The sequence below is a fragment of the Eumetopias jubatus genome, unplaced genomic scaffold (assembly GCF_037043125.1).
Source record: "Eumetopias jubatus isolate StellerSeaLion01/CBP00866 unplaced genomic scaffold, mEumJub1_p1.0 scaffold_16, whole genome shotgun sequence".
NCBI lineage: Eukaryota > Metazoa > Chordata > Mammalia > Carnivora > Otariidae > Eumetopias > Eumetopias jubatus.
In genome coordinates this window covers 23,682,558-23,701,151 of record NW_028274822.1, presented here as the reverse complement: position 1 = coordinate 23,701,151, position 18,594 = coordinate 23,682,558, and positions in this window count along the sequence as shown.

Below are 18,594 nucleotides of genomic sequence, written 5' to 3'. Positions count from 1 at the left end.
ACACCATCTTCTGCCATCATCTCTTATCACTTTGCCACATTGGCCAGAGCCTGAGTCATAGATGCTCATCTGCTGGTATTCTGACAAGTGGCCAAAACACTTGTCCCACCCATCTGACTCTCTCCTTGAGACACTGTCTTCCTACTGTACCTATACCCAGCAGTTCCATCTCCCACCAGCAGGGTGCCAATCCTGTCTTCGGGCAGGGGGATGCCTGACTCCATGACAACCTTGTTGAGCTGAACTTTGTGGTGTCTTCCAGCACCTCGTCTGGTTTCTTTCTTTAGTCTCCTTACTTAGGAGTCTGAGAGACCATAATTGTAACAATAGCTCATGGGGTTATATCCGTGGGGGTACACTGCTGCGATTCTCCTCCCAGTGGGTTGGTTTCCAGGAGAGTTTGTGTGCTCTTATCCATGTTGTGTTTCTGACTCATCAGTTATAATTACATCTGACAGTTTATAACAGAAACCTGATTGTGGTGAACCAAATACAAGTTTCATGTTCCTCATATAAAAAGTCTGGAGGAAAGCAGTCTAGAGCTGATATGAAATATCCACGATGCTATCAGGGACTCAGGCTTCCTCTTTCTTCCTGCTTTGCTATCCATAGTGTGTGGCTTACGTCTTTAAAATAGTAAGATGACTACTTCACCTATAGGAATAGGAGGAAGGGGAGAAAAAAACAGTAAAAAGGCAAAATCTTTCTTTCTCTTCCTTCCTTCCTTCCTTCCTTCCTTCCTTCCTTCCTTCCTTTCTTTCTTTCTTTCTTTCTTTCTTTCTTTCTTTCTTTCTTTCTTTCTTTCTTTCTTTCTTTCTTTCTTTCTTTCTTTCTTTCTTTCTTTCTTTTTCTTTCTTTCTTTCTTTCTTTCTTTCTTTCTTTCTTTCTTTCTTTCTTCCTTTCTTTCTTTCTTCCTTTCTTTCTTTCTTTCTTTCTTTCTTTCTTTCTTTCTTTCTTTCTTTCTTTCTTTCTTTCTTTCTTCCTTCCTTCCTTCCTTCCTTCCTTCCTTTCTTTCTTTCTTTCTTTCTTTCTTTTCTTTCTTTCTTTCTTTCTTTTCTTTCTTTCTTTCTTTCTTTCTTTCTCTTTCTCCCTTCCCTTCCCTTCCTTTCCTTTCCTTTCCTCCTTCCTACCTTCCTTCTTTCTTATAAGGAAACAATTAAGTTTTCCCAGGAGCTCCAAGCTGTAGGCTTTTACTTATTTATTATTTTCCAGAACTAGGTCACATGGCTACTCCCTACCTGCAAGGAAAGCTAAGGGAGATAAGATGGCACATTGCCAAATAAATTGATGTTCTCTTAGTTAAGGAAGAAGCAAGAATGGATGCTGGGTAGGCAGCAAAGAGTGTCTGCCATGGGAACCCATCCCTTCAGGTCAGGTGTGGTCTGGGGGAAAGGACAGTGTACCCGAATCATGGAAATGTCCCATTGTCCATATTCCCACAAGGCATGCCATCCCCTTTTGTGAAGGACATGATGCAAACCTCTTCCATTCCCTAGAATACTGGTATATTTGCATAGGGGCATTTCTGCTGGGTCCTAAAAGGACTTACTCACTTTTGCCTTCTGCCTTGCTCCCGCTCTCCCTTCTTTCCTTCCATCCTTCCTTCCACAAATACTTCTTGAGTTCCTAATATGTGTCAGACAATGTCCTAGGCACTTAGGGACACAGGCCAATGTCACTTCCTCCTCTGTTGAACAAGATGCCAAGTGTGGCTGCTGGATGCTAGACTAGAATGGTCACTCTCCTGGAGCATCACCTGTTTGGAAGTAGCCAAGCAAGGGACATGAGCTTGTGGCTTGTGAAGAGTTAAGATCTCTGGGAAATGTGTTTGAACAGTCTGCAGTCCTTTTGAAAGTTTGCTCTGAGAGGGAAGACACAGGCTCTGCCTCTCCCTGAAGGACCGAAACCATCCCCAGCCCTCCATCTGTTGACTTCACACATGTGTGTGGGAAGCTTGCTTTCCCTGTGACAGATGGCTGGACAAGTTAAGTCATCTTGTCACAGCTGTAGCATAAGGTGTCCCCTGTTCCTCCTCTCATCAGGTGAGACTGTTGCTGGTGATGGATGCCAGGAACAAGACAGTAGCTGGACTAGGCTCAAAGAGGTTAATGGTGGTACATGTCTGTGTGAAAACTCTCTTCTGAGAAGTTCTCAACCTTTAGATGAGAAAGATGTGCATGATATTCAATTTTACACGAAGAGAGAAGGTATCTGATGGGGGAAACCTGAATTAACATATTATTAATAATGATTTACATTTGTCTAGCAGGTTATACCTTTCAAAATGCTAATATATACATGGGTCTCATTTGATCTTTAAAAGAATTTTGCTGTAAAATCTGTTTCATATTGTATATTTAAATAGTTACAACACTTTTCCTATCACCTAACAAAGCCAGTAAAACTTCCATAGACACTGAATATCAGTATCTTAGGGACACTAAACCCCAAATGTTTTCCTTTCTCCTTTTCCTTGCTTCATGATCCTGTTTTATAAAATGTGTTTTGTACTTCTAATTCTCCCTGATGTTTTCATGTTTCTGTTACCCCAGAATGTCTTCATCCCTCATACCGTGTATTTGCTGTCCTACTCTGAAATATTTTAATGTTTGTTCTGTTTGAGTTTTTACCATTTTATAATTGATGTAAGTTTTGACATGTGTATAAATCCATAAAACCATTATCACAATCAAGATAGTAAGCATAGACATTTATTTCAAGTGCTCTAAGTTGGTCTTTATGATTGGCAATCAAAAGAAGTTTATCTAAGTTACCATTTTATTTACATTTTCTGGTCCTTGAATGTGTTTGTGAAGCACTCTCTTTATGGTTCTATACTCTTGGGGCTGTCAGTTCATGCTGGACTTCAGCTTTAATAAATGATCACATATTCTGTGTCTGTCTCCTATTTCTCTTTCAGCAAGTGCTGCCTATCTCATGGGAGGGTTGAAAGAGCAGTTTAGAGCTGGAAGACCTGAGTCCATGTCTCTGCCTTGTTTCTTTTAGATGCATGACCTTGGATGATAACGATTATCACGTTACACACCTCACATGAGAACCTTGTTATGTAACAGAATACTGAAATAGAAATTTCTATACAGACACCAAGTCATGATACATTATATTCCAAAACCTAATCACCATAGGGACCATTTACAAAGAAAATGGCCCCAAATTGATTCGGGTTCTCTTGGACTGCTCACCTGTTTGGAGATAATAAAAATCTGAGAGAGGGGAGGACAGAGAATGCGTGAGGCATTTTTCTTGAATGAATGATTGCCATGATGTAAATCCCCACCACCTGTCCAGTGGGGGCAGGTGACTTTGAGGGAGCCATTTGGGAGCTTGATCTGTGTCCCTGCAGGTGGGGCAAGAGCTGACCTGGGGGGTACCTAATTCATGCCTGAGAAAGTTACAGAAGCGTGGAGCCAGCAGGGTAGGTATATTGCTTATGCTCCCAGGGACTTGGGGGGCTGAGGGAAGATATGAAGATTTCCTGGGTATCAGAGGTTGGTTGTCCTCATGGGAGTGAGAAATGGGCTGGAGCCATTTAACATCTTGTCCTGCCCCTAGAGAAGGTAAGGGGACAGCACAGGAGGCCCTGACAGAGTTTTTGTGGAGTGGACTACAGAGGGCCAGGGTTGAGAGGGAGCAGTACCCTGTGGAGGTCCATGTGTGGGAGCTTGGGCAGAGAGGTCCAGCAGAGTAGCCTCCAGTGAGCCCAAGAAAGCCATGTAGGGGAAGGTGTGGCTCTAAATATCTATCTTCCCAGCCATGAGAGCAAAACTGATCAGTCACAAGGAACATCTTTGCCCCTCTTTACCCCTTTCCCTCTTCTCTCCCTGTGTGCCAGACTGTGAGGGACATCATGCCTCTTCCCAGGGCTTTGGGAAGGCGGGGAGGAGTCTTATCTTGGAAGGTGTCTTATAATTTCTAAATTGTGAGATGTTGCCTCAGAGTGAGCAGAAAAAGTCATAAGACCTGGCCATGTTTTCATCTTAGGGACAGGTGAAATTTACTCCTACATTTGAGAGGGAAAGTGAAAGATGAAACAAAATTGTATTCTAATCATGTCACAAATTGTGCTTGTTCATCCTACAAGTTACATTCTGGAAGTATGATATCATGCAAATCTTTGGGACTATGTTCAATACATATTTTATCATCATCTCTTCTCTTCTTGTGTGTTAAGACTGTGGTTCTTGACCTTGAGCTGCATCGAATTGCCTCAAGTGTTTGTTAAAGCACAAATTCCCAGGGTTTTCATTTAGTGTGTGATACTGTGATTTATAATAAGAAATACATATTTGCTCCTTGTCCCTGTTTCTGGCACAGAGCTCCTAAAAGTCTGGGAATTTCTTAATAGTTGAGAGCAGCAAAGTATCTTTTTCTAAATTAATGAGGTGACTTTTGAAGGCACTTCTAAGTCAGCTGAAGCTGGGGACCGGTTGCCCAAGAAATATACCCTGTGATTGGAGCGTTGGAACAGTCAGTCCCATCCGCAACCTCCAGGAAGGAGAGAGGGGATGCTGGTTGAATCAGTTGCCAATGGCCAATGATTTAATCAGTCATACCTATATAATGAAACCCAAAAAGGAGAGGGTTTGGAGAACTTTGGGGTTGGTGAGCGTGTAGAGATTCTGGGAGAGTGGGGTACCCTAGAGAGAGCATGGAAGCTCTGCACCTTTCCCCATCCATTTTCCTTGCATCTCTTCCATCTGGCTGTTCCTGAGTTAGAGCCTTTGATATAAACTGGTGATCTAGCAAGTAAAGTTTTTTTTTGTTTGTTTTTTTTGTTTTTTGTTTTTTTAGTTCTATGAGCTGCTCTAGCAAATTAATTGAACCTAATGAAGGGGTCATGGAAACCTCTTTATAACCAGTTGGTCAGAAGCACAGCTAACAACCTGGACTTGAGACTGGTGTCTGAAGCCAAGGAAGGAGTCACTGGAAAGTCTGTAGCCAGTCGGTCAGAAGAACTGGTAATAACATGGGCTTGCAACTGGCTTCTGAAGGGGTGGTAGTGTGCAATCCTGTAGGACAGAGCCCGTAAACCATGTAATCTGACACTATCTCTGGGTAGATGGTGTCAGAATTGAGTTGACTTTATTTTTTATCTTCAGTGTTTGAACATGCACCTTTGCTCCAGCACTTGTAAAGTAAGTTATTTCATTAAGACAGCCTCTGCCAACTTTACATTGAATCCCCATTAATATTCTTTAAAAAAAAAAACGCTTCATTCTATTAAACCGTGTTGTATTGGGTGTTGCATATGACTCTCTAACTGTTGTTTCTTTTTCCGGGATTATCATAGCCAAGTTTTGTTTTTGTTTTGCAAAGTTATTGAGATGACAATATCCATAATGAGCAGACTTTTATGCACCAACTGTGATCTGCTGCTGTCCTGAGAATTGTGCCTTGTTGGTGCGGGGAGTACACTTTGTCCCCACATTGGAAAGTAGTCTCAGAACACCTATAGTAGTGGGTCTGGGGTAGGGAGGCCAAGAATTGGCATTTCTAATAAATTTCTAGATGTTGCTGATGCTGCTGATTTGAGCCCTACCCTGGAAGATCCACTGCTCTAAGACCCTGCTTCTCCTCCTTGGCTGCACATTGGAATCACCTGGGGAGATTTAGCTGCGGATGCTAGGGCCCCACCTCCAGAAAGCTGATGGGATTGGTAAAATCAATTCATGGATTAAAAGCTACCCAGGGAATTAGAGGAGAAATATTTACTTTTATTTTTCAACTCCAACCTACCTAATTGAAGGTGGATACTTTGACTTTCTGCCTTATACATTTTGGTATTATTTGAATATTTAACAATGAGCAGATGTCACTTTATAACTAGCAAGCAAACATGTGACTTTATTCCCCCATCGGTTGTGTCCATTTTAGCATGTACCATACTCTTTGAAATCCTAAGCGATGTTTGGAGCCCTCCTTCCTTCCTTCCTTTTATCATTTAAAAAATTCTCTCTTGACCTAATAAAATTTAGCTCATTCTAAATTCAGAAAAATTTATTATATATTGAAAAATTAATTTCAGCTATTGCTATGGAATATTAAAAAATGTTATTTTACACCTTATAGTTCATAATCTCTGCTCTTTCTTTCTCTATCACAATTCAGAAAGTTCTACCAATTCACTTCTCTTTCTAATATGTATATTCTAGGCACATGTATGTAAGTAAATGATCTTTATTTAGGTGTTCTTACAAATGAGTAGAAATACTTATTGAGCGTTAATAATATGTCAGACACTGTGAGAACTATTTCCATTTTACAGATCAGGACACAAAAGTTTAGAAGGTCTCCAAATTCATTATTACAAAATTATGTTTACAGCTTTATAGGTCCCCTTTCTGCCCACATACTTACTGAGTATCTATCATTAGCAAACAGAAGAAATGTGTTCAATTTTTGATCGTTGGGTAGCCCAGTTGTCAATTTTTCAATTCAGCCTTCCCAAACTCTGCCCAGAGACCTTATTTATTATAGACTGATTTTTGATGACTACTCATGTGTCCGCCTCTTTAAAGACACCACTGAAATATTCTTGTATGGAGGAAAGATTACTTTTGGGAGACAGTTAACATATTTTATTATTCCCAGGCTCCCATTCACATACAGCATTACACATATACATCTGGCAACTGAGATTTTCTTTCAAACATCCTCAGTTTGTATATTAAACAAAATTCTCCTTCTATGTGATTCCTTTTCCCTATTATTGAGTTGCTGGAAGACTCCTAAACCTACTCCCTTTATGTTCAGTTAAAGTCTCTGTAGGTATTAAGCTTCATCTCTTGTGCTAAAATCACATCCAGGGCCATACCAACTGTGACTGTAATGTTTTCCATCTTACTACTTTTATGTATTTCTAGATTGTTTCTTTTCATATAGATGCAATTTTATTAAGACCTACACAGTTTCCTTTGGTGGTTGTCTCCTCATGGCTCTGTTTTGTTCTAGGACTGAGACCCAGCCACACTGAAACCAGGGTCTTCATTTCTTTGGGCTTTCTCTCCCTATTGTCTTGTTTTCCTCCTCTGTGATTCATTTAGACATAATTGACTGTTTCCTTTCCTTTCCATGAGTTGGCTGTTCCCCACAGCTTTTGCCCATAAGATTTTATTACATGAATTTTCAAAATAAAAGACAAGTTTAAGGAATTTTCTAGTGAACAGCCATATCCCTGCTGCTCAGATTCCACCATTAACATGTTAGCACACTTACTTTATCACACACATGAATGCTTGCTTTTTCCATCGATCACACCACTTTCTTTTTTGATGGAAAGAACAGGCATCAGAACCCGTCACCCCTAAACACTCTAGCTACATAATTTTAGAACTCAATCTTTGTCTATGGGTTTTCTTTTCCCTTTTGAGGTGAAATTTATATATAGTCAAATACATAAATCTCAAAGTTACCACTTGATGTGTTTTGGCAAACAGCTGCCACCTTGCCTGACTCCGCAGACTAGGAACTCAGGTCAAGTTACAGCATGGTTCTCTTGGCCATTGGGCCACTGACTGCCTAGTCTGGCCATTGAGCTCTTCTAACATCGACACCATTGTCTCTCTCTTTTATTTGCTTCTGTTCCTCTTCTTTGTGCTTCTTCTTCTTCTTTTTTTTTTTTTTAAGATTTTTATTTATTTATTTGACAGAGAGAGACACAGCGAGAGAGGGAACACAAGCAGAGGGAGTGGGAGAGGGAGAAGCAGGCTCCCCGCTGAGCAGGGAGCCCGATGCGGGGCTCAATCCCAGGACCCTGAGATCATGACCTGAGCCGAAGGCAGACGCTTAACGACTGAGCCACCCAGGCGCCCCTTCTGTGTGCTTCTTTACTTCTGCTCTGTCTCGCTCTTTGTAGATGTTATGACTAGCAATGAAAAGAGAATCTCATTGGATCTGTTAGTTACCACTAACAGATATAAATCATTTCTATTGGATAAAGCTTGCCAGACTTTAGAGGGCTGTTTTTTTTTTTTTTCTTTTGTGGTTGTTGTTGTTGAGTTGGGCACCCCAGTTTTCCCTGGGGGTGGGGGGGGGCGGGCAGGGGAGGTGACCTGGCACCAAAAGCAAATTATTGCTTTTATTGCTTCCTCTTCAGGGGGCTGTGGAACTGGCAGACTCAGAGCATGAAGTCCAGGACACATAAAGTAAATTCTGCCCTCAGAAGCTAAGGACTTCATAGTTTCTAAATAAAAACTGCAAAGCACATGGCAACCCTTTCCTTCCTTTGCCATATTTATCTTGTTTTCTGTCCTCCGAGTCAAGCCCCTTTTGTGTTTGTGACCCTGCTGGAACTGTTAGTTCATTTTAGTATATAATTCAAGTGAAGTTTCCCGGAGGAGACAGATCTTGAGCTGCAAAGGGCTGATCACTCTGGTATATAAAGAACTTCTAGAAACCACCAAGAGAAAGCCCTAAAAACTGATAGAAAAATGGACAAAGGACATGTGTAGCCAGCTCACAGAAAAATAGATTAAAAGGACCCTAACACATGAAAAGATGGTCAACTTTGCTTTTAATCATAAGCAAATATATAAAATATATAAGAATATATAATTACTAATACTATGCATATAGCAAATAATAAAAGGAATAATAATAATACAAAATAACACTGCAATAAGGTATTATTTCCTACTTACCAGACTAGCAAAACCCTAATCCTGTACCTTAAGAACCAAGTTTGGCACACAGGCCAGGTTCGCATGTTACACTTCTCCAAGGTATTAGTCAGTATAAGAAAACTCTGGAGCAATGATTAGAGCAACAGTTATAAAGTCCTCAGGGAAAAAGAAAAAAATTGTATCCAACTAAATTGTGCAAAAGTAAATTAAAAAAAAGTAAATAAAATAAAAGTGCAATTTGTAAATAAATAAAAAAATTGTGTCAAACTAAATTGTGCAAAAGTAAATAAAAGAGAAATATTTTCAAATGTGATAGAACTTCATGGCTGCCACACATGGCCACTCATTACGTAGGCTATAATAATATGAATGATGTTCCCTGGAAATGTGCAGTGCACAACCTGCCCAGATGTAGGTGGCAGTCCTGAATATAGTTCTTACAAGACCTTAAAAAACTACTGAAGAATAAAACGTAGTTGTCTCAAAGGTGAATGGAGAAGCTACAGCAGAAGGACTGGCAGTGGGGTTTGAAGCTATCTAAAGGCAGCAATAAAACTAAGACAACAGTGGCAGTTATTTCAGACCATAATGTAAATATTATAAAGAAAAATAATGCACAAAAATAAAAAGATCAGGTGGTACAGAGGCTGAGAAGGTGGGCAATAGTGTAAATGCACATGAATTTTCTCGTTTTTCATAGCAGGTAAACCAAAGATATTGTTTGAATTCTAAATCAAGCAACAGGATATAAATACATATAAAGACATAAAATTAAAAAAGAGAAGAAGATAACAACCAAAATTGGGTAATAGAGGGGAGGAGGATCTTCAGAGGAGCTAGATTTTCATCTTCATTCATAACGTGGAGCCAACAGATTTCCTAAAAATATAGAGAATAAAGTTTGACACTTTTACTGTATTGTTCAAAAATTAGTAAATAAAGATGATGAATATTACCACTTGAAAAGTAAAAACGTTGTGATGAAAAGATGAGGCTTTGAAGTCAGACTGCATGGTTTTGAGTTCCTGCTCACTTGCTAGCTTTGATATCTTGAGCAAATTCATAGAACTTTCTAGTTCTCACTTTTCTCTTTTGTCAAGTGCGTTGATAATAGTATCTACTTCATAAGGTTGTGAAGAGTAAACGGAATAATGGATCTAAAATGCTTAGCAGTAAATGCTCAATAAATGTAATTATTATTGTCCTTTATTATTTTCATCACTAACCACATGTTTAGGTTTGCACAGAGAACTACACTGAAATAAATTCTGAGCCACTGGGGTGCCAGTGTATATTCAACAGATGGAAATGCCACACTGGCGTGTCTCAGATATACTGACCATAAAATAGCATTACTGTTAACATAGAGATTAGGAGTTTTGAAAAATTCACAGCAGCAACATAATCTGATGACCTATCATCAATCCAGTGAGGGTCAGAATTCTGTTTTTTGCAGGCCCCATCATGATTTTATAACATCTGGGTACAATTTAATTTCTATTTTCCTAATACTTTCCTTTACTAGTGACTTCATATTTTTTTAAAGAGTTTATTTATTTGACAGAGAGAGAGAGAGCACAAGAAAGGGGAGCTGTAGGCAGAGGGGGAGAGAGAAGCAGGCTTCCCGCTGAGCAGGGAGCCCAATGTGGGGCTCGATCCCAGAACCCTGTGATCATGACCTGAGCCGAAGGCAGACGCATAACCAACTGAACCACCCAGGTGCCTCAGTGACTTCATGTTTTAATTGCTTAAATAATTTGTGATTTACCATTACAATTCAAAATCTATTACTTTTCAAAAACTTAACTTCATACTAAGCAGGATATCCAGGGAATCCTTTTGGATGTTCAATTTTTAAAGCACATATTGTTTAATATGTGACTAAAAACAAATTGGTCCATGTGCCATCTAAAGCCATCTCCTGTACCACCTAATGGCTCACATAATATAGTTTGGAAAGTTCTGTTTTTTATTCATTTGATAAATACTTTTGAGTGCCTACAGTGTAATAGGCACTGTTCCAGGCAGTGGAAATGCATCAATAAATTCAACCTACAGAAATTCCTGCTCTCATGGAGCTTACATCCTATGGAGGGACTGATAACAAACAAAATAAAGAAATAAAATTTATAGTATGTGAGATGGTGATATGCATTATGGAAAAAAAAAAATCAAGCCGGGAAAAGAGATAGGTAGTGTTAGAGGAGGAAGAAGTGGGTGGGTTGTAATTTTAAATAGTGGTCAAGAAGGCCTAATCAGGAAGGTCCCGGCTGAGAAAAGTCCTGAAGGAGCCAAGTGAATAAACCCAGTGCCTGTTGGGAGAAGGGACTTCCAGGCTGATGGAGGAGCACGTTCAAAGGCCCCGAGGTAGTGGACGCACACTTGGCATGGTTCAGGGAACACCAGACAGGTCATTTGTCTGGGGTACAGAGCGGGGAAGGGGAGAATGATAGATGAGAGATGTCAGAAAGGTAACGAGGGGTGGCTGACCAGTTCGGGTCTGCCGCTGCTCCTAATTCTATCATTTTATTTTTATTTATTTATTTTTAAAAAGATTTGATTTATTTATTTGACAGAGAGAGAGATAGCAAGAAAAGGAACATAAGCATTGGGAGTGGGAGAGGGAGAAGCAGACTCTCCGCTGAACAGGGAGCCCGATGCTGGGCTCGATCCCGGGACGCTGGGATCATGACCTGAGCTGAAGGTAGATGTTTAACCAACTGAGCCACCCAGGAGCCCCTAATTCTATCATTTTAGAGTAAGGAAGAAGGAGAGAGATATGGTTAGAAGATATAAAATTCATACATCAGTTTGCATTTAAGAACCTAATTCTTAAATTTTTGCCTATTGGTCTCTTGGTCCTTTACCAACTACAAATCCTATATGCCACTTAAAAATCCACTGCACCAAATCTGCCTTCCAATGAAGAATAATAGAATAAATAAGAGAGAACTTACTGGCCATTGAACCAGGTTCTGTACAGAAAAGAAATAAGACTTGGTCCCCAACTTCAAGGAATCCATAGTCTTGTTGGAGTAAAAACACAGACAGATAGGAAATCCTCCAAGGACAGTGCAGTATGAAGTTCTCTGTTGCTGGCCCAGTGTGGGAAGGAGGAGGGGATGATTACTCTAGAAAGGAGGGCCAGGGGAGTTTCCTGGATGGGGCAGGCCTTGAGCTGCACCTTGAAGAGTGAATGGGAGGGAGGGAATTCCAAGCAAGAAGAAACAAAATAAAATAGCCTAGTGATAGCCATGAGTGTGAGCCTGGGTTGGAGCAGGTGGTGTGGTGACTCAGGTTATGGAAAACCTTGAAAGCTCAACAGGAGGGTTTGAAATAGAAACGATTTGCTTTTCCACACGTGCAAGCAGGAGAACTTACCGGTACGCCGCAAACCCTGATAGAGAGGAGTGTGGCTGGGAGCCCACCTAGACAACATGCAAGTGCAAATTCACCTGGAGATCTGCTGGGGGTCGGGGTGGGGTTGGGGGGAGTGGGGGGGACATTAGGCTCAAAATGCTTTGCACTTGCCAGAATGTCCATGTCCTATCTGAGGGCAGTTGGGAACCTTTCTTATCAGACCCTGTCTCTAGCCACAACAAGCCAGACTGAAGTCAGTTCATGAAAGCATTTTAAACAAGTTACAGGTTTAGAGATCCCAGAAATGGTAGAAATAAAGGAAGGACTCATTCTGTTTTCAGCATACAGGGGTGAATGCAGAGAGCAGACACACAAGAAAATCCATTGTTGAAGGCTGGGGTGGGGGGGCGCGGTGTGAATAGACCTGCCCACACCCTCCACCTTGAACCTGGCGTCAGGCCTCAGGCAGACCCCACCTTTGCTGCAGGTTAATTCCTTCTGTCCCTACTGCAGCCTGGTGAATCCCTCGATTTCTTCTCCCCCGTAGGCACAGGGGTCTGGTTTCCCACCTCCGTGCCTTTCACAGCCCAGCCACGGGACACTATCTCTTCAGCTTATTTTTGGCTCACAGGTCTGAGCTTCAATGTCTTAAGGAAAATGAGCCAGAAAAACCGAGATAACTTATCATTGTGGGGAAAGATTTAAGGGGACGCCTGCTGCTGCTACTGCCTGGTTTGCAGGGCCCCGGTCTGCTGTTTCAGGAGTTCTTTAAAAGACTTAAAGTGTGTCCAAAGCATCATTAGCAGAGATGTAGGATCTCATCCCCACCCCAGCCCTGCAGAGTCCAAACCTTCATTTTCCCAACATCCCCCTCCCCCGCTCGTGACTCAGATGCATGCAGGACTTGGAGAGGCGCTGGTCTGGTTCCCTCCTCCTGAATCAGTGGTTTAGGAAGAGGCTTCTCAGACCACAGTTTGAAAAGTAGATGGACCGACTCTGCTGTTAGGTTTGGAGAGCCTGGCTCTTTCTTTTCCTTTCTGGGGGCGTGCCTTCCCCCTTCTGGTCAGCCTGCGAACATTGGTTGAGTGCTTGCTGTGTGCTAGGCGCCAGGCTAGGATCTGGGACACAAGCATGAAGGGACAAGCCCTGGCCCCTTGGCCGCTGATGATCCACTGGGAACAAGGCGCGCAAACGCCGAGGTCGAACACCTGTGTCCTGTTAGGTGCGTCAGGCACTTTCCTAGTGGCGTCCTCTCCCCACCCCGAGTTACCTGGCAAGCTTCAGGTCATGTTATACTGATTCTGAAATCCCTTCTTCCCCCTTAGAGGTCTGCATGGCCGCTTCCTTGGGGTGCTCGACTCTCCCTATAACCGATTATCCCTGCTCTTTGGTTTTACTGTTAGTGAAGTCCCTTCCTGCCCACATCAAGTCACTATTTGTCCTCTGCTGCTTCTGGACCTGTCCCCCTGTCTCTGACTTCAGTATGCTGTGTCTGATCTAGGCCTTTTGTCTTTATCGAGAATGATTCATTATCTTTGTAACTGGTCTTCCTATCCTGGGCCTTGTCCCCGTTAAATCCTTTCTCTACAGTAGACAGAGTGATCTTTCTGATACGTAAAATTGAGTCATTGTTAAAACCCTCCAAAGTCTCCCTAGGCAGAATACGTTCTAAGTCCTTATCAAAGTGTGGTACCTTACCTTTCATGATCTGTCTTCTCTCTGTTTACCCTCACCTCCCATGATTCTGGATCATGTTTTAGCCGTGACAACCTCCTTGACATCTTGCTTTTCCATCCCTCCCCACATGTGCTCCTACTCTTTCTTCTGCTCAGAATGTTCTTTCCTTCTTCACCAGGTTGGTGCCTGGTCATAATGCCATACGCAGTTCGCCTTTCCTCTTCTGTAGGCTTTTCAACCCCAGCACAGATGAGTCGCTTGGGGGCTTTTAAAAAATACCAAAACCCAGGCTTCACTCTCAGAAAATCTGATTTTATTGATGTGGAGAATGAAGTCTGGACATTGGTGTTTTTATTTTTCAACTTATTTTTTATTTTAATTTTTTAAAAGATTTTATTTATTTGACAGAGAATAAGCAAGAGTGAGCGTGCACAAGCAGGGGGAGAGGCAGAGGGAGAGGGAGAAGGAGGCTCCCCGCTGAGCAGGGAGCCCGATGTGGGGCTTGATCCCAGGACCCCGGGATCATGACCTGAGCCGAAGGCAGATACTTAACCGACTGAGCCACCCAGGCGCCCCTGGGCATTGGTGTTTTTTTTTTTTTTTTTTTTTTTTAAAGATTTTATTTATTTATTTGAGAGAGAGAGAATGAGAGATAGAGAGCACGAGAGGGAAGAGGGTCAGAGGGAGAAGCAGACTCCCTGCTGAGCAGGGAGCCCATTGTGGGGCTCGATCCTGGGACTCCAGGATCATGACCTGAGCCGAAGGCAGTTGCTTAACCAACTGAGCCACCCAGGCGCCCCTGGGCATTGGTGTTTTTAAAAAGTTGCCTAAATAGGTGCTTCTCAAACTTGACTGTGTGTATGATCCCTTGGGGGATCTTGTTAAGATGCAGATTCTGATTCATAGGTCTCAGGGGGCCTGAAGTTCTGCATTTCTAAACAGCTCCCAGGTGACGCTGAGGCTGCTGGCCCACAGCCTGCATTTTCAGTAGCGAGAACCCCGTGAAAGCCCCTCTCCCGCGGGACCCACTGGGGCCTTTCAGTCGCTGATTTCCCTTAGCTGCTCTGTCCTCGTGTACATGGCCTTCTGATTTTCTCACATTTCTTATCACAATAAAACTCCCTCTGATTTTCAATGCCAACTATTGGTGATAAAAACTCAATGAGCTGCTTCACGAGGGAGAAAATTTCATGTGCCTTTTTACTAAGCACTTTGGCAAAAAAGGTGTGATCTCTCCTTAGGACCCGTATGAATAGATTGGTAAGACATCAAAGAAAGACGTTTTCTGCAGAAGCAAAGTGAGGATGGTCTGTTTACTTAGGAAACAGAACCCATTGACCTATTTGAAGTATGTGAAGTAGGCAGCATATACAAGTATAAAAAGAAATGGAAGAATTGACAACGATAATGATAGTAGCAAGGATCATAGCTAACACGAAGCATTTATTATCAAGGTGTGTTCTAAACACTTTATATGTTTAATCCTCAGATTATTGTATGAGATCGTGTCATTAATTATCCCCATCTCACAGGCTGGCGCATGGGGACACGGAGGTGTTAAGTACCCAGCTGTGTGAACTAGCAAGTTGCTTAGCTGAGATGAGTGAGTTCATAGTTAAGAAGCATTTAAAAGCGCTGGAATCAGCCAGAGGTTAGTGTCACCAATTAACATCTGTGAAAGTAGATCACCAAAGAAGTCTTCCAGGAAAAGGCCCCACCCCCAGCATGTACACATTTTCACTGGTATTCGTGAACGTTGAATTGGCAAGGAAAAGTTTTGGAGACGTGTGACTCACGATTCTGACTACAGTTTGAAAATCCTGGGAGCAATGGAAAGAAAAAATGTTTCCTCTTGCTTCAGGGAGATTTACTGGGAAGAGATGTCCTCCTTTGTGTAACCTTCATTACATTCTTATTTTAAGATACTTTAGCCACTCTAGTCCATGCTGCAAAATTCTCCCGGAAGAATATTTTTTATTAAGTATTTGGATTTAATATTTGTGTTTAATACTTAGTAGGTATCTAAAAAAGCACGTATCAGAAGTTGCATATAGTGGGGCGCCTGAGTGGCTCAGTTGGTTAAGCGGCTGCCTTCGGCTCAGGTCATGATCCTGGAGTCCCGGGATCGAGTCCCGCATCGGGCTCCCTGCTCAGCAGGGAGTCTGCTTCTCCCTCGGACCCTACCCCCTCTCATGCTCTCTCTCTCTCTATCTCATTCTCTCTCTCAAATAAATAAATAAAATCTTAAAAAAAAGAAGAAGTTGCATATAGTATATGTGGCATTTCTGTGGTAGAAAGGGTTTTCCAGCAATGAAAGCTACAAATATACCTATAGAAGACAAGCGTTCCATTGATGATGGCCTGGCAACTCTCCTTATAACCACGGGCCCAAACTCAAGAAGGTTGTAAGTGTGTGCACAGGTGGATTCCTCAACACTTTTTATGTGCATGTTTTCTCAGAGGCCAGGACTGGATTTGTTCATCTTTTTATCCAGCAGTACTCAATATGTTTATTGAACCAAACCAATATCCATAGCAAAGGTGTACTGAGTGATTTCTATGATCCAGGCACTGTGCTAAGTGCTTTTGCAGGGATTAGCTCATTAGAGCCTCTCCATAAAGCCATGTGGTATGCATACACACCCGGCCCTCTGATGGCTGAGCTACCCTCTTGAACACTGCATATTAGTCTTCTTCACCCGTAGGCTTACGGAGCTGCCTTCAGGCCACGGGTCCTTCCAGTTGCCAGGCTGCATACAACTCCCATGCTCCCTATTCTCAGCAGACTTCTCTCTCTTCCTGAACTGTCTAAGGGCCTTCTTTATTACACAGCTCATGAGCTGGCCAAGCAGCTACTGACATGCACTGAGCCCGGGAAATCAAGATTCCCTTTCTCCCACCTTCTGCAATTCTGACTCCTAAGTCAGATATACTTTTCCTATTCGAATTTTTGAAGAATTAATAAGTGCCAATTGCATTCCAAGATTCTTTCTGAATCTTCATTCAGATATTTTTTTCCAACTTGAATTTTTGAAGAATTAATACTATTGAGGTTTTACATTCAGACTACATTTAATTTGAAACGAGCTTAAGTGTGGTTCCCCCCTTGAACTGTCAACTAGCTTATGATTTGGGTCTTTTCTCTGTTTCACGGGTGAGAACACTGAGGTGTGATAGTGTTTTGTTCAAGGTCACACAGCTTGTCCTGGGTGGAGAAGCCTGAACCCTGGGACGCCTCACTGGAACTTCATTGCCCCGGCCCCACACTGGGGCCCACACGTTGTCACCAGGGCATGTGGCACTTCCTTGTTTTCACAGTGCTTGAGCTTCACGGGGTCTTCACAGCCCTCTTGCAAGTAGCAGCTCAGGTATTATTATCTTACTTTATGGTTGACAATGCTGAGGCCCAGAAACTTGAGTACACACACACAGTACTCAGGTTGCTAAGGAGAGGTGCCAGGACTTCTGACAAATACCTGGAATTTGCAGAAATGATGGCAGAGATGGAGGAGAGAAAGGTCATTTTCTCTCTAGAGCCTTTGGACTGAGGACTTGAGATGATTTTGCAAACTCAAGCTGTGCTTTGTACTGGTGCCAAGGGGTATTTCGAGGCTGGGGGAAAGGTGGTGAAGGAAGAGGAAGATGGTCATGTGCCACTTCTGCTACCTTCCCAGAGCTTGCTGTCCAGCCCAGGCTCTGTCCCTATCTCCACATTTTACAGATGAGAAAACTGAGGCCTAGAGAGGAGAGCTGACTTGTCTAAGTCAGGAATTGAGGCACTGCCTCTGGGTTGGCGTGGTCTTGTCCAAATGGCCCGTGAAGCCATACCCGAGGTGGGAGGGCCCTTTCCTTTTGTTCTGATCAATCCTGTACTCTGCTTCTCTCCCGAACATCTTCATCCAACTTCTCCTCTGTTGGTGAGCTTACAGTGGCTCCTAGGGAGCTCCACATCTTGTTTTGACTCTCCATCTGGCCCCATCCTACCCACCCATTTACCGTGTTGCACTCCTTCCTGGGCACACACAGAAATCGTCAGGGGCAGCTGGTTCTGGTCAGCCCTACCTTGCATCTGTCCCGGTGTTGCATCTCTGTGACTTCAGGGCAAGCTGCGCACCCTCCCCACCTACCCACATCTCCTCCATCCTTTAAGACCTGGTTTATTCAAGTCTCAACTTGCTAGGCTGGCCACCTGCCACCCACTTCCCGCTCCTTTGAATGTGGCACTCACCTTAGCACTTAAATATGTGTGGTCTTAAGATACTTGCTATTATTTCATGTGTATTGCTCTAAACTATATTCTAATAATGACAATAACTGGTAGCACTTTTGAACATTTTCTATATGCCAGGTTTTCTTCTAAGTGCTTTTCATTTGTTGGCTTGTTCAATTCTTATAGCAACCATATGAGATAGGGACTAATGTTACTGCCCTGTTACAGATTAGGAAACTGAGGCACAGAGATGTTAATTACTCGCCCAAAGTAACACAGTCCCAGGGTCTGTGGGCCCACACCGAATCACTACACTAAACTGCTCTTTTTAAATTCATCTTGCTTGCTTAGGGGGAGATCATGACACCTTCCTTGGAGGGGTGCTTGGGAGGACGAAGTGATGTCATTCCTAGCTAGCATGGTGACTGGTACTTGGAAGGTACTGGAATAGACAAGGTTTAGGGGTCCTTCTCCAGACATCGCACTTCGTACTATTGTGTTGCTAAGAAAAACAGCTGTTTTTGGATAGAAAAACAAATCTCTAAATTATATATCATTTATATTAATATTGTGAGTAAAAACAGACTTAATTTCAAAGAAAAATTTTGCAAAGTTAAAGCCATCTACTGCAATCAACACTCAAGGTCCAGTGCACTTGAAACATGTAATAGTTTTGAAGAGTGACCCATCTCCTAATTTGTATTG